The following is a 13987-nucleotide window of genomic DNA, read 5'->3' as shown; positions in this document are numbered from 1 at the left end:
CAGATTTTGTTCTTCTTTATTGTATAAGTATCTTAAATGTTTAATGAATATTTAAGCAAACAAATTCCAGCAACATGCCTTGTTTTAGGAGTCCAGCTTTAATAAAAATTCAAACACTATTTGTTAATTATTATTGAAAACATCAATTTTCAAAATACCCTTTGGATCAGGGAATCTTTTTTTTCTTTTTTAAGACAGGGACAGAGAGAGAGAGAGAGACAAAGAGAGAGACAGATAGGGACAGACAGGAAGGGAGAGAGATGAGAAACATCAATTCTTTGTTGGTGCTCCTTAGTTGTTCACTGATTGCTTTCTCATATGTGCCTTGACCACGGGGCTACAGCATAGCAAGTTGACCCCTTGCTCAAGCCAGCGACCATGGGGTTATGTCTGTGATCCCACACTCAAGCCAGCGGCCCTGCGCTCAAGCTGGTGAGCTGTATTCAAGCCAGCAACCTCAGGGTTTCGAACCTGGGTCCTCTGCATACCAGTTCGATGCTCTATCCACTGCGCCACCGTCTGGTCAGGCTGGGTTTTGGGTTTTTCTCTTTAAGAAACAATGGCTTCTTATTTCAAATAAAGGCATCCTTTACTAAATTCTTAAAGATTGGTTTGCTCTAACCCCCTCACCCCCATGCCATGAAGAACTCTGTTTTCCTCCTCTCCTGGGATTCATTCTTATTGTCTCTCTCCTTTGCTTCCTTCTCTCCTGCTCCCTCTCTTAGGCCCCTCTCTCCTATAGTGTGCTATTAAAAACCTAAGCTTGATTCTCAGGCCAGTAAGCGTGTGTGTGTGTGTGTGTGTGTGTGTGTGTGTGTGTTCCCGCGCGCGTGCGATAGGAATGTGTGTGCTGGGAGTGGGGAAAGGAGGAGTGAGTTGTTTTCCTGGACCTGAGACAAGGATTTTCCATTGCCTAAAAGAGGCCATCAAGTTTCAACATTGCAAGGCACGACTTCTAAATCACGTCCTTCCCGGAAAAGTACAAACAGTTCCTCAGCCGAGGTCCCCCACCTCCCACACGCTTCCCAGCTCGCCCTCCCGTCGTAGATCCCCGCGACAGCCTCCCAAACACCTGTGAATCATCCAGAGAGGCTGCCACCGCGGATCTATTTGCATATCTTCCCTCTCTCTAGGAGCCTAAGGCGCTAGAATGAAGGGCAGTTAGGATTATTGCTTTATGATTATTATTTTTAATCTGTCATCTGACCACACAAGTAGCCTTTCTGGCCACGCCCTGGGGTGAGCATCAGAGGACCCCCAAGCCAGCTTTAACTGCTACCCAGACGCACCCACCCAACCGTCAGAATTTTGTAGCGTCCCAGCGATCTTTGAACCCGCAGCCCTCTGCATCCCCCCCCCCCCCCGGAAGTCTGGACGTTTCTATAAGACGTGTTCGTGCCTCTGTGGACTATTCCTAAGAAACCCAATATAAAAATCCAGGCTGATTGCAAATTTAACCGAAAAAAAAAAAAAAAACCAAACAGCGTCATCATTTTGCCCTCTGCAAACAAGTCTTAAGACTTGAACTCCAGGAAACCCACGCTGTTTGGGTTAATTACCCTCCCTTCTCCTTTCTCTCAACTCATTTGTTATCGCTCAGCGATAATTGCTCTGACGTACTTTAAAATAACGTGTGCGACTCTCTCTCCCTCAACTGACCACGTTAGTGCGAACTCCAAGCCCTCGATGCTGCTTTGATATAACGAAGAAATCACTCATAAAAATAGCAACTTACGTAGTCTCTCCATATTTGGAGCTAGTGAGGGTTGACAGTGATGCCCCTTCGGACCCTCTTCTTTAGAAAAAAGAAATTGCAGTTGAAATCCCCCCTTCCAGCCCCCGCTTTCTACTCCCTCCCCCCTTCTATGACTCAAGGAGGCTCAACTCAGCAGGGGACATTTTTGATATATCATCGCATAATATAATATATATATACACATATATATCACACATACGCACACACATACATACATACACATATATGAACACCACATATACAAACAATGACAGAAAAACAGGTAGCGAGATAAACGTGTTTGTACGAGACCGGGTGTTAAAATGGAGTTATAGGAATAGTCCTGTTTGTGTGTTTATAAAAGACTATATAATACAAAGGTTTGCAGTAAAGCGCACAGGGAGCTGAGTCAAGCGCTGGGCACCTCGAGATCCTCTCCTCTCACCCCCAGCCTCTGCCCGCCCTCCCTCCTCCCTCTAATAGACTCCCCCCCGCCCCTCCAGAAGATGGCTATTAAAAGCTGCTGACGTCAAAAGGGACGGCCATCTTTGATGAGGGCAGAGCTCACGTTGCATTGAAGAAGAAACCTTAGGGAGGTCAGTTGCTGTCTTTCCTTCCCTCCCTGCTCGGCGGCGGCTCCTCCACACTTGCAACCTGCAGGGGCCAGGCGAACACCACCCTCTGGAGAAGCCAAGGTAAGGAGCCCACTCCTCGGGTCGTGGATCTGGCTGGTGGCTGCCTACCCAGAGGGGACCACAGCTGGGCAGACCAAGAGAACTTGGGTAAATGTGCGCCTAGGGTGCGGTATTTTGTGTGTGCGCGTCTGGCTAGACTCCCGCCTGGGGCTTTATAAAGTATTTTCGAGGTGAGCTGCTTGGGGAAGGGATGAATGGGAACGGTGCAGATGGAGCGATTGAGGGGAAGCGCAAGGATACGTGCTGAATAACAACTTACTCTTTCGAAACAGTAGTGGGATCCTCTCTCTTCCATTTTGCGATGCAGTTTTCTGAGGTTGCTGTTTTATTTTTCTTTTCTGTAGACCAAAATAAACAAACCCTGTCGTTTTTTACCCTATTATTATGATTTATATTGACGTTAGGGCGCTATTACCCAAGAAAGAATTAGGCAAATGGTAGGGTGTGGGCGCTGATAAAGCGAAAGGAGAAGGGGGAGTTCCCGCCCCGGGCAAGCAGAGCCGCAGCAGCGACAGCAACCTCCATGCCCTACGGACTTGATTTATGCCGCCTGCTCCTCGGCATCTGCGGGCTGGCGGGCGGCTGGCGGGTCGTGCTGGGTGGGAGGGTTCTGTGGAGAGCCGGTGGGGGTGGGCTAGCCTAGGGGACTGCGGCGGAGCTCACTCAGCACCCTGGACAGCAACACCGGGGCCCGCGCTGGCACCCTCCACCTTTCAGCACCGCGAACAGCGGTCCGGCCACAGCGTCGTATCTGCGGCAGTGATGTCTGGCCAGGGATCGCGTTCCAGGGCTGCAGGCCAAATTGCCTCTCTGAGACCGGGGTTTTACAGGGACCCCTAATAAAGCAGGCATAATAGGTTAAAAAAAAAGAAATAAATTAAAAAATAAATCCTGTCCACAGAGACTCCTTTCCAGGCAATTACCTGCTCTCATCCTCTCAGCTCCTGCATAGCTTCAAAAATATAATAGTCTACTTGCGGAAATTTGGGGGTGTCCTCCTCCCCACTTTGTAGGTGGAATATAAACACATTTTAGAAAAAAAACTTCTTTTATCCTCCAGTTATATATCAAGGGTTGTGTTTGTTTTTGTTTTTAGCACAGAGTAGACCCGTCTACAGATCTTAGGTGGGCATGAATGAGGTATATAGGAAGATGCCCATATAATCCATATATATTTCTATTTGATAAAAAATATGGGGGTAGTTGAACTAAGCAGAATCAACTTTAAGAATGAATCCTTCTTCCTCTTCTTTCTCCCCCATCCTTATACATGTCTGAAAAAAATATTCCAGGTCCTAGAGGGTATAGATTTAACCCTTTGGCTATGGTTTCAGCGTGAGTGGAAGTGTTTCCTATGGATATTGCTTATCTCAGGTGGATCTTTTCTGGTGTTGACAGCGTTAAGACTGGTTTTCCTTGAGAGAAGCCAGCGGTGTCCTTCAGGGGGATGTGGTGAAAGGTCCATGGTGTCAGATTGAAATTGGACTCTGACCTAAAGATCTACTGCAATTTCTATGACAGCACTGCGGGATTTGGCTAAGGTGATGATAGCGCTTGAACCATTCTCTACTCCGAGACTTAGAGCCTCTAAGTGAACACAAATTATCACAGAGATATTTCTAGCTATTTGCTGTAAGTAAAATTTACATAAAATGAGCAGGAGCAAAATCAGACTATTTGAGTGATTGTTAAAAAAACAGTAATAGTATGTTATGTAAGAATATATACACCGCATTAAAGAAATGCTATCATGATCCCCTGAAAAGCCTCAAAATAAGGTCTCGAATTCAGTTAGTTACAACTCCAATCATTTTTATACAAGAGATGCTAAAATGTCCTGTCCACATAGGAAAGGCACTCTCTCTTATCTATTTATTTTCTAGTGTTTGTTTTTTTTTTTTTTTTTTATGGATAAACATGTGTTCCCTTATTAGTATATCTTGACTTGTTATTGTATGTAGATGTAAAATGATTATTCAACAGTATGTAACTGCATGGAATAGTTTTATAACTCTTAAATGTACAGATGAAATAAACAACTGTGTTTTAGTGGTGGGAGGAGGGGAGGAAAGATGGGGAGGAGTTATCGAAAGACTTTGACTTTATGCTGCATGTCCAGATAAATCTCTGCGTAGTTGCATCAAATGAAAAAGCCTAGCGCTGCCGGAATTACGTGCTTGGATATTAGTAATTACTGCTGGGTTTGTTTGCTAGTGGAGGGCTGGAGGGGGGAGTGAGAAGGTAGAAGACTGCAGTGAAGCTGGCAAAGAGCACAGATCTGGGAGGAAGTGGCGATGTGCACAATTATGGAGTTAATTCTAGAACAGCTTGCTGAGAAATTAAAGAAAAACATAATTGAAGCATGAATTTAGCATTTACATTATTGATAAGCTTCAGGAAAAACAATTCAGGAGATTTCCTATTTTGAGTTTTAAATTTTAAAAAATTCAGGGCGATATGGAGAGAAGAGACAGGAGCAGATGGACATAAGGAGGTGCCAGGAAACAGTCGCGCAGACCCTCTGACAGGACCTGCTTTTTGCTCATTGGCATTTTTTCTGCCTTACCACCTTGGCACTCAGAATACAAAACAATAACCTCCTTAATATCTCCAGGGTAAAATCTCCCAAGAATTCACTTTCTTTTTTTTTTTTTTACCTTGTTAAACATGCACAGCCACACATACACAAACACAATACAAACTGCCCCTTAATTAGCTTGTCTAAAGACATTCCTAAGCTCCAAGAGGTACCCTTGGAGTGATGGTCATCATCCAAAAAAATTGGTGTTTCTGCCAGTAGCACCTCTTCCTGGAGCAGCTGGCCTTCAACAGAACATGCAGGCTTTGGTGATTAGTAGAAATCCAAATGATGATTAGTAGAGAGAGGAGACATGAAGGATAAAATAGATAAATCTACTTTTTTAGATGACGTACTATGAATAAACTTTTTCTCACGGTATGGACCTGCTTCACAGTGCTGTAAAGATAAGAAAATTGGTGTTTACAGCCTCAGCCCTAGATACGATTCTGCAGTGTCATCCCTGTCAGCAAAGACCAGCTTGATAGGAAGATATTGATCAGTCAGTGAGCGCCAGATACATAAACGAACCCCGCAGAGGATATAAACTCTCATGCTTATATGGTCTTTGACCTCAATATGTTTAGCACTAGTAATCTTAATTAAAAAAAATAATAATTAAAATTAATAAATATACCAAAATGAAAATGCAGTAAAACAATAGAAGAAAAAACATGAGGAAATATATAATTACTTGCCACGTAAGGGTGAACAAAACTAAGGAATGTAAATTCTAGTATGATCTGAGAGAGGACGCAGGACTTGAGCTAGCTTTTTGAGATTAGAGAGAGGCAGGGGGAGGCCTGCTAAGTGAATGTGACAGCGTAGGCCGAACTAAAGTTAGGCAAGCTGGAGTCATGGTCAGCAAACCCTAAAAATGCCCATCCCGTTTGGGTGGTACGAGAGCTTGTGCCAGGAAATATGCTGAAATGGAGCTTTCTGTGGGAGGCCTTGAATACCAAGCTGAGGATTTGGTACTTAATCCTCTAACATTGATTTCTGAACAGAAGCTGATAAAACAAAGTGATCAGGTCCTTTTTAATATCTAGGAATTTCTATTGACAAAGTGGATTAGATTTGCATTCTTCCCAAAATAGAGGGAAGCAATTGGTTATCATGAGGGGATGATTAATTTTGGAAAAGAATCGGTCCTCATTTAGGCACCTTTTAGGATCACTCTTCAGGATACAGATGGACATAGAAGCCCTGCCCAGAAGATAATTGTAAGTTTCAATTTACCATTCCTAACTAAAACCAATAATTCAAGATGAGCATCGGCCAGAGAAATTGAAAAGCAGGTCAGGAATCTGGTGAGGAGAGATGCGCAGAAGGTATGCTTGAGTAATAGTTATGCACAGCACTCTCTTGACCTTCTGAGTATTCTTCGTTGTCAAATCCGCTGCCTGGGTGTGTGTGTGTGTGTGTGTGTGTGTGTGTGTATCTGTTTTCCTTTTTCTTTTCATGTTTCAGGCAGCATGATATGTAGAACCAGCCCCAAGTGGCTAAAACTGTAAAAAGAAAATAGATACTATGGTAAAATTTTAGAAGACTGAGGTGAAAGGGGTGTTATATACTATTTCTCTTCCTTCCACCGTAATGATTTTGCTGATTACCCTCACTTCAGGGCTAGCTTGAGGTCTGAACTATTCTAATCTCTTACTCTCGCAGCAGAGCTTCAAAATTCCAAATGCTGATGGAACTGCGGAACCGAAATAGTCAATGCGTTCTCGTGGAGGAAGCTGTGGCAATTGCAGACGTAAATCTTGTTGCTGTTTCATTTCTGGCTCTGAAATGTCAAGGGACTATCCTCATCTGTTCTTTACCATAACGCTGGCATAAGAGACATCCTTAGGATAACGTTTTGATTGTCAAACTGACTCCCTGGGGGAAATCTGGAGGTAGTGACGTTTGATGCTTTAAGAGGGGGTCAGACTGGTGGGTATTATACTGAGTACAGAAGGATTTCCAACTATTAATTAAGAGGGAGGGAGGAGCCGTGACATGGCAATGAGAAAGCAGGTTGTGATAAGTGGAAAAAGAGCTTTTTAAAAATTACTTTTACAAGAGGAAAGAGACTTAAAGAGAAATTTTCAGAGAACTCCAGCTGCACTGTGAACTCTTCAAAATTGCTATTATCCCTGTAATAACTACAGCTTCTCACTTCTACTTAATTTTTTTTCACAAGGATCTCAAAGCACTTGACCCAATATAAAAGTCCAAGAAGTTTCTGATTTCTAAATGAATGATGCCAACCGTAGTTGTACGAGTTTACATATAATACAAGATAACATTTAGTTAAGTAAGCCATATATCTGATTTAGAAGGACAGAGCTATCCAAAGCAGTGAGTAATCGAATAGGCCTGTGCGGGAGAAGTGTGAACCCTAATTTGGAAAGCTGTTACCTTTGCTAGCTCACTGAATTCTCATAGCAACGTTGTAGCCAGGGTACTATTATTATTTTCATTGTACAGACAGGGAAGCTGAGGCAGAGAAAAGCTGAGTGACATGTCTAACATCACGGAGCAGACACGGGATTAAAATGCAATCACTTCGACTCCAGACACTAAGCTCTTAACCACATACGTACTACCTTGTGCATCGTGCACATTTTTCGTATTGGCCGAAGGAGGCATAGAGAATGGAAATGATTTTTTTTTTAAATATCTTTTCCCTCTCAGTTGGGCAGCTTAGCATGATGGCAAAGGATGTTGATCAGGAGTCAGGAGAACCGGTTCTAGCCCTGAAGCAACTGCTTGTAATATCCTGTTTTGGAATCACACCATCTTTAAGTCACTCAACCACTGTTGAACTCAGTTTCTTCATCCATGGCATGATGGCACTGGACTACTGGTTTCCAGTAGTCCCACCATGTGGAAGTTAATGAAATCAGTGCTGAAAACCCCAGGGAATAGGTCTGGGTTCAGTGACCTGGTGGTCTCAGCTGGCACTGCCTTAAGATTGCAGATTGCTTTAGTAACTGATGGGACTCCCTCCCCCATCATAAGACTAATTACAACTACAGTCTCCCTCTTCCTCAATCTCTCTCCCTCCCTCTCCCCCCCCCCCCCGCATGTCCCCTCAATAATTGCTTTGCCATTATCTTTCTGAAGTCTTTTCAATCAGACTTGAGAAGTGCTGGCCTTTCCCCCAAAGCCCTGCTCTGAGTCATCACCGCTTTGGGGAAGCAGCCTTCCTTCTCAATCAGATTGACTGCTGTCTGGCCCAGACTGTTTTCTACCACCTGCCTAAACTTTTTATCCCTCTTTTTTCAACTAATTAACTATTTTTTATTCCTTTCTAGACACCCCTTTGATCATCTATAGCTACTTTAAGTCTGAATTAAAGTAATTTATTAGCTGCTATATCCTCCTTTTTCTTCTTCTGTCTCTTTAGAAAAGAGAAAACAGAAACTTTTACACAATTGTGAACCCTTAAGTACTTAACAAGTAACATTTCCACATGATCTGAATCACATGATACTAATAGCCAACTCAAAAACTGGTTGAATCTGAAGGAGGGGGAGGGGGGTGTGGTACAGCTTTCAAGACAAAGGAGGAGAAGAAGAAGAAGAAGTTTTAAAGTTCAGAGGTAACAACTGACCATATGATATTAAATTCATAGTCACATGTGAGTTAATTCACTTTCAGAAAAGCCATGTTCTTGTTGCTACAACTCCGTTTATACTGCAGATTTCAGCATCCTTCCCAGAGTAAAACATGATATTACAAAAGGAGATCTTAGCAGATTTTCTTCCTGCTAGCTCACAAAGGTTAGGGTCACGAGTGATTCATGATAAGAACAAATCTGTATCCCCAAAAAGAGATGGAGGAAATCCTGTTTAAGGGATTTTCCTCTAATGTTTCCTTTTAAATGCTTAACAACCACTCTTGAGAAACTCGAAGTGAATTACCGTGCCCGCACTGGATTGACATTGATTGACAGCTACTACACTAGGTTTATGAATTGTTGTCTTGGAGCCAGAAAGAAATATATTTGGTCCTCTTAGCTAATAAAAGCTGAATTCTGATCTGGTGAAGGGAAAACTAAAGCAATGCACTTATCTCTTCTTCTGTGTTTGGGTTTTGTTGCTGAACTGACTTGGTTTCTACTACCCAAAGATGCTTACTTCTCATGGCTTAAATTGAGACTGCACTTTCTGCTGACTCACCTCATGTTGCCTTCCAAAATTGGTCCATTTTACACTTGAAGAATAAGGTTACTTTCCTGTGAAAATGGTAGGTTCTATAAAGTGACCATCTGGTCTCAGCTTCCCCCTCATTTCCTATATTCAAACTAGTCACAGATTTTGAACTTGGGAGATGACTTTTCATGCCTGTAGGCTTGAATTACTTACTGCCTCTGTCCTTTACCGATGACATCATGTAAAAGATGAAAGTCTCTTCGGTGCCCCCCTGAGACCAGAGTCACCCAGCTCTCCTGCCTCGATCCTATTTTAGAGAAAGCTCTCAGTTGAGCTTAAATTTCTTAAATTTTCCTACACTTAATGCGAGGTTGGTCTGACAGCTAGCTATAGGTAAATCACACTGTGACTTCTCCATTGATAAAGAGAAAGTAGAGGGACATACCAGTAAGCCTTCTATAAAGGACCCTGGCAAATGATTTTCATAGGCAGTAGTGCCATGAACTTTTCTTTTAATGGGGAAGTTTATTATAACTTTATTTTAACACTAAAAATTAAGATAGTGTTCCTGATTTAAGCCTGAGAAATTGTTGAATATATCCACTTTTTCTCATTACAAGATGGCTGTCCCTGTATTCTTTAAATGTAAATCACCTATTATTAGGGTACTTTTAATTAATTTAGTTTTTGAACAAATATTTATTGAACATCTGTCATATACCAGAAACATTATCCTGATTACTAAAGATCGATAGAGCAGTAAATAAAAGAAATATGTTTTGCCCTCAATGAATGTTGCTGGGCATCCCCTTTGAGGTTATTATTATTTTAGAACACATGTTTCACATGGGATCCCTTTGAGAAACTAAGACATTAACTCAAGTTACAAAGGAACTTGGTTCTCCATCTAAAATACGCGATTGAATGAAGGTTTCTACCTAATGGTCAGAATGCATCAAAGAACTTAGTAAATATCTCAATTATGTCCTTGTGTAAATTTGTCTCTTCACATGACAATTAACTAGGACTTTAGTAAAATTTTCCTCAAATACATGTTTATATCCCAGTCTACTGTGACCTCTTCCTATATAGACCATTTTCTAGCACTCAAGGGTAAAACAGGTCAAGCTTCAAGAAACATGGTACCTCCTAGACCTGAAAGCCTAGACCCCACTCAAATTCATGAGCAAAACTAAGGTAACAGAGAAAGAAATAGCAGGTTCTTTGCATGGCAGTAACTTCTAAGCCAATTCACTTTCTATCATTAAACAAGCCAAAGATTGAAGATCAGTCCCCAGGTATTAGTTTCCCCCTCTTCTTATCAGTGAGCAATGCTCTCATCTCTCTTATAAGATTTATCACATTGCTTTGTAATTATGTACTTAGGCATTTCTTTTTTTTAATAGGCCATGAAAGTCTTTGAGATCAAGACAGTATCTTAAACATCTTTGAATCCTCAGTATCTGTCACAGTGCCTGTCACGCACAGGTGTACAGGATCTGAGTGAGTGAATAAGGATATCAGCCATCCCTTTGCAGAGAAAAGAAGTCTACCACTGTAATTCTTCCTTTTATTGATCAAAAGTTATGATCAAAACAACTCAAATACTGAAATAAAATTATGTCCCAAGGAAGCACTTTTGTTCACCCAACTAGCTGCCAAACTTTGACAAGTAATTTCTTTTTCTGACCTGCTGCTGTGTCACCTGTGAGTCAGAGTCAGGGAGTAAAATACTAATGAAGAATTAGAAGGTACTCCAAAGAGCATTGCTAAAATCAGGTTTATATTCAGAGGTGAAAAGCCATTGCCTTTGAGTGACTAAAGTAAATTTCGCATATAAAACCAAGCTCTTTAGCATATATGAAATACACAGTTAAATTCTTTACTTTTCATTAAGATAGAAAGAATATTTTTGATGCCATACATCCGTTGAGACATATTTTAGTCATCAGGGTGATACATTCGTGACTTAGGCCAACTCTTGCCTCCAGGGTCACATATTTGCTACTGCTCTGTTAGAATTGGTGGCATGGTGTATATACAAACTCTCCATGTTGATTTGGCTTCCTAGAAAGTCCTTCAAACACATCAATCTTTAAAAAAAATCCAATGCCTCTTACCTAGGAAAAAATAGTAAACCTAGCTATACTGTGGTCCATCAGTCTCATTTATTTTTGTAAAATATATATGTAACAGTTCCTTGTAGATACATTTACCCCTAAGAAAAAGCCATCAGCAGTTATTCTGCACCCTACTTTCTCAGCTGAGAATGGAGATCTTACTTAATGACCACAAGAAAAAGTAAGTAACTTATTGAATACCTATGGTATGCCCCACCACACCCTTGGCATGCATCATCTCATTCAGTTTTCATAGCAACCTTGAAACAGTTTGGAATTCTTGTCTTTCTGACTGCAATGTCCCTGTGTTTCCCCACCACTCCATGGGTTTTTCAGGGAATTTTACATAGTCCATTGAGATATTCTAATAGAAACCATGCCCCTAACGTGTTGAACATCAGCTAGCAAAATCCAAAGAACTCAAGTCAGTCCTTGGAACTAAAAAGTCAGGTCAGATATGATACTTGAGCGGTCAGGAGAAACTAAGTATCCAGACAAGCTCATTGAGCCCTAGATTGAGAGTCAGATGGCTGCATACTTAGCCTGTCTGTGTTCCTTCAACTGTATGACCCTGGCCAACTTACTTAACCTGAACGGAGCCTCAGTTTTCACGTCTGTAAAAGGAAAGCAGGAGCTGCCATGTACACATCACGGGGTTGCCATGAGACCTAGATGAGCTAATGCTAATGAAGTTCTGTCACCTCCACCATTCTGGGGAGAGGGTGGGACTATTGCTACCATGTTTTATTATCTGCCATTTGCCATGCTAGGTCTGCAGTGTTCTTCATTGCAGGTTATGTGAGGACCAGATGCTTCGTTTTATCTTTACAATATTGAGTTTGCTTTAAGAAACAAGTCTGGGTATCATATTATTTTTTTAGCTTGAGAAGCATGCATTGTAATATGAGAAAATATGTCATTAGTCTGATTTTTCTATTTGAGAGGAAGTTTTAAAAATGTCTTTGCGTAGCGTCTCTGGGAATGGTCCTGTGATTTTCAAGATATCAACTGGAGACCAAAGAGGGTTGGTTATGATTTGACTACACACTGGTCCACTCTTGCTTAATGCCTTGAGTTTTTAAGTCCCATAAGCAGTTCAAAGCGATGATATACAAAATTTCCTTCTATTTTTTAGCTTAAGAAAAAGAAATCTGCTGTAAGCTATTTAGTGAACCATTCATTATTAAAGCTACGTCTGTTGGCTTCCTTTTGTATTCAGGCTTTGTGCTCAGGTTTTTGTCGGGGAGGGTTGGGTTCCTTACTAAATATTGTGTGTGTGCATGTGTGTTCTTGAAAGTGCACACAGTATGAAGGGGTGTGAACACAGACTTTCTCACAGCCAACCTTGGGTATAAGATTCCTAATGCATCACGTCATTCAAAACTTTAGCTTTATTAAACCAATATATATAACTATATTATATATATATATATATATATATATATATACACACACACACACACATATATACACACACACACACACATATATATATATATATATGACCAATATATAAACCGATATATATATAACACCTGCATTGGCTACCTAAAGTAACTGAAAAATGTATGCTCCTAAGCCACATTCACAGAGTGATTCCCTTTTATAGTTGAAAAAGGCTTACAAAGCAATCCTATATATAGGAATGACTTCAGATTCTGCTTTTGGGAACTTTCCTGCAGATCCAGGTCCACAAGACAAGAGAGCACTTCAAGCATCTACGGCAGCCTCGTTATTTATTACTGTCTATTGTGGCTAGTGTTATATTTACTTTCTACAACAGCCTCCTAAGTGGTGGGTGTTATTTTCCACACTTGACTAGAGAGCATACTATTTGGTCAAGGTTCTACCAAAGATTCCAAGGGCCTAATTGCCACTGCTACCTTCTCTGTGAACCAACTGATAACATGGAGAGGGGTTAGTGATGAAATTATCAGGCTTTTTATTAAAGCCTGATGGGGGGTGGGGGTCAGGGAATGCTTAGGACCAGCAGACAGGATCAGCCTGCTCTCCCTACTCCTAATCATTCTCCAAGTCTCGACATTGGGACCCACCAAAGGAGAAAGGGCTGCAGAGATACGTGAGGTCAGACAGGACAGCCAGAAGAGCGTAGGTCCTGCCTCCCTCCTCCACCATCCCTCCTGAGGTGCAGAGCCTGCATCAGGAGGTGTGCAGCTTGGAGGAGCAGTAAATGTCAGTTTGCTGTGGGCAGACAAATCCCAGAGAAAAAGCCAAGCGCGGGAATGAGCCATGCTTGTTCACTTCCTATTTCCCATCTTACAGAACGCTTAAGTTAGGGGTGGGAAGGGCAAATAAAGGAAAGGGTGGAGGATGGTAGGAGCTATCTTCCCAAAACTGGTCTTCCCCAAAAGTGAAGGTTCTCATCTTAAGGTCCAGGGTAGAAATTAATGAGTCTTGGAGAGAGAGAAAGTGGTTTCTTATTCTTTCACACAACTAATAAGAGAGAGAACTTGAGTTTGAACTTAGATCCCAAATGCAGTACTGCTGACCCTCCACAACCGGTGAAGCATTCTCCTAGGACACATTCTCAAACTATAGCCCTTGAACCAACAGCATCAACATGACCCAAGGGTTTGTTAGAAATGTGCGCCTCAGGCCTCACCCCACACCTTTTGAATCTGAAACTCCAGGGCTGGGGCCAGAGTGTTCTGTGTTTCATCAGGTCTTGGTGATTTAGCGCATGCTCAAGTTCCAAA

At 41.7% G+C, this 13987-nt stretch overlaps 1 protein-coding gene across 2 annotated transcripts in view; it reads left to right on the top strand.

Moving 5' to 3' along the window:
• The first annotated feature begins 2276 nt into the window (after window positions 1-2276).
• SNAP25 (synaptosome associated protein 25) overlaps window positions 2277-13987 on the top strand; it is an 85517-nt gene continuing 73806 nt past the window's right edge. For both annotated transcript variants that reach the window (XM_066387150.1, XM_066387151.1), the window contains exon 1: window positions 2277-2430. The gene's annotated coding sequence lies outside the window, so the exon portion shown is untranslated. The remainder of the gene's footprint in view (window positions 2431-13987) is intronic.

Source organism: Saccopteryx leptura, chromosome 5 (genome assembly GCF_036850995.1).
Source record: "Saccopteryx leptura isolate mSacLep1 chromosome 5, mSacLep1_pri_phased_curated, whole genome shotgun sequence".
NCBI lineage: Eukaryota > Metazoa > Chordata > Mammalia > Chiroptera > Emballonuridae > Saccopteryx > Saccopteryx leptura.
Note: the sequence above shows the minus strand (reverse complement) of the source record. Positions and strands in the feature narration are given on the sequence as shown.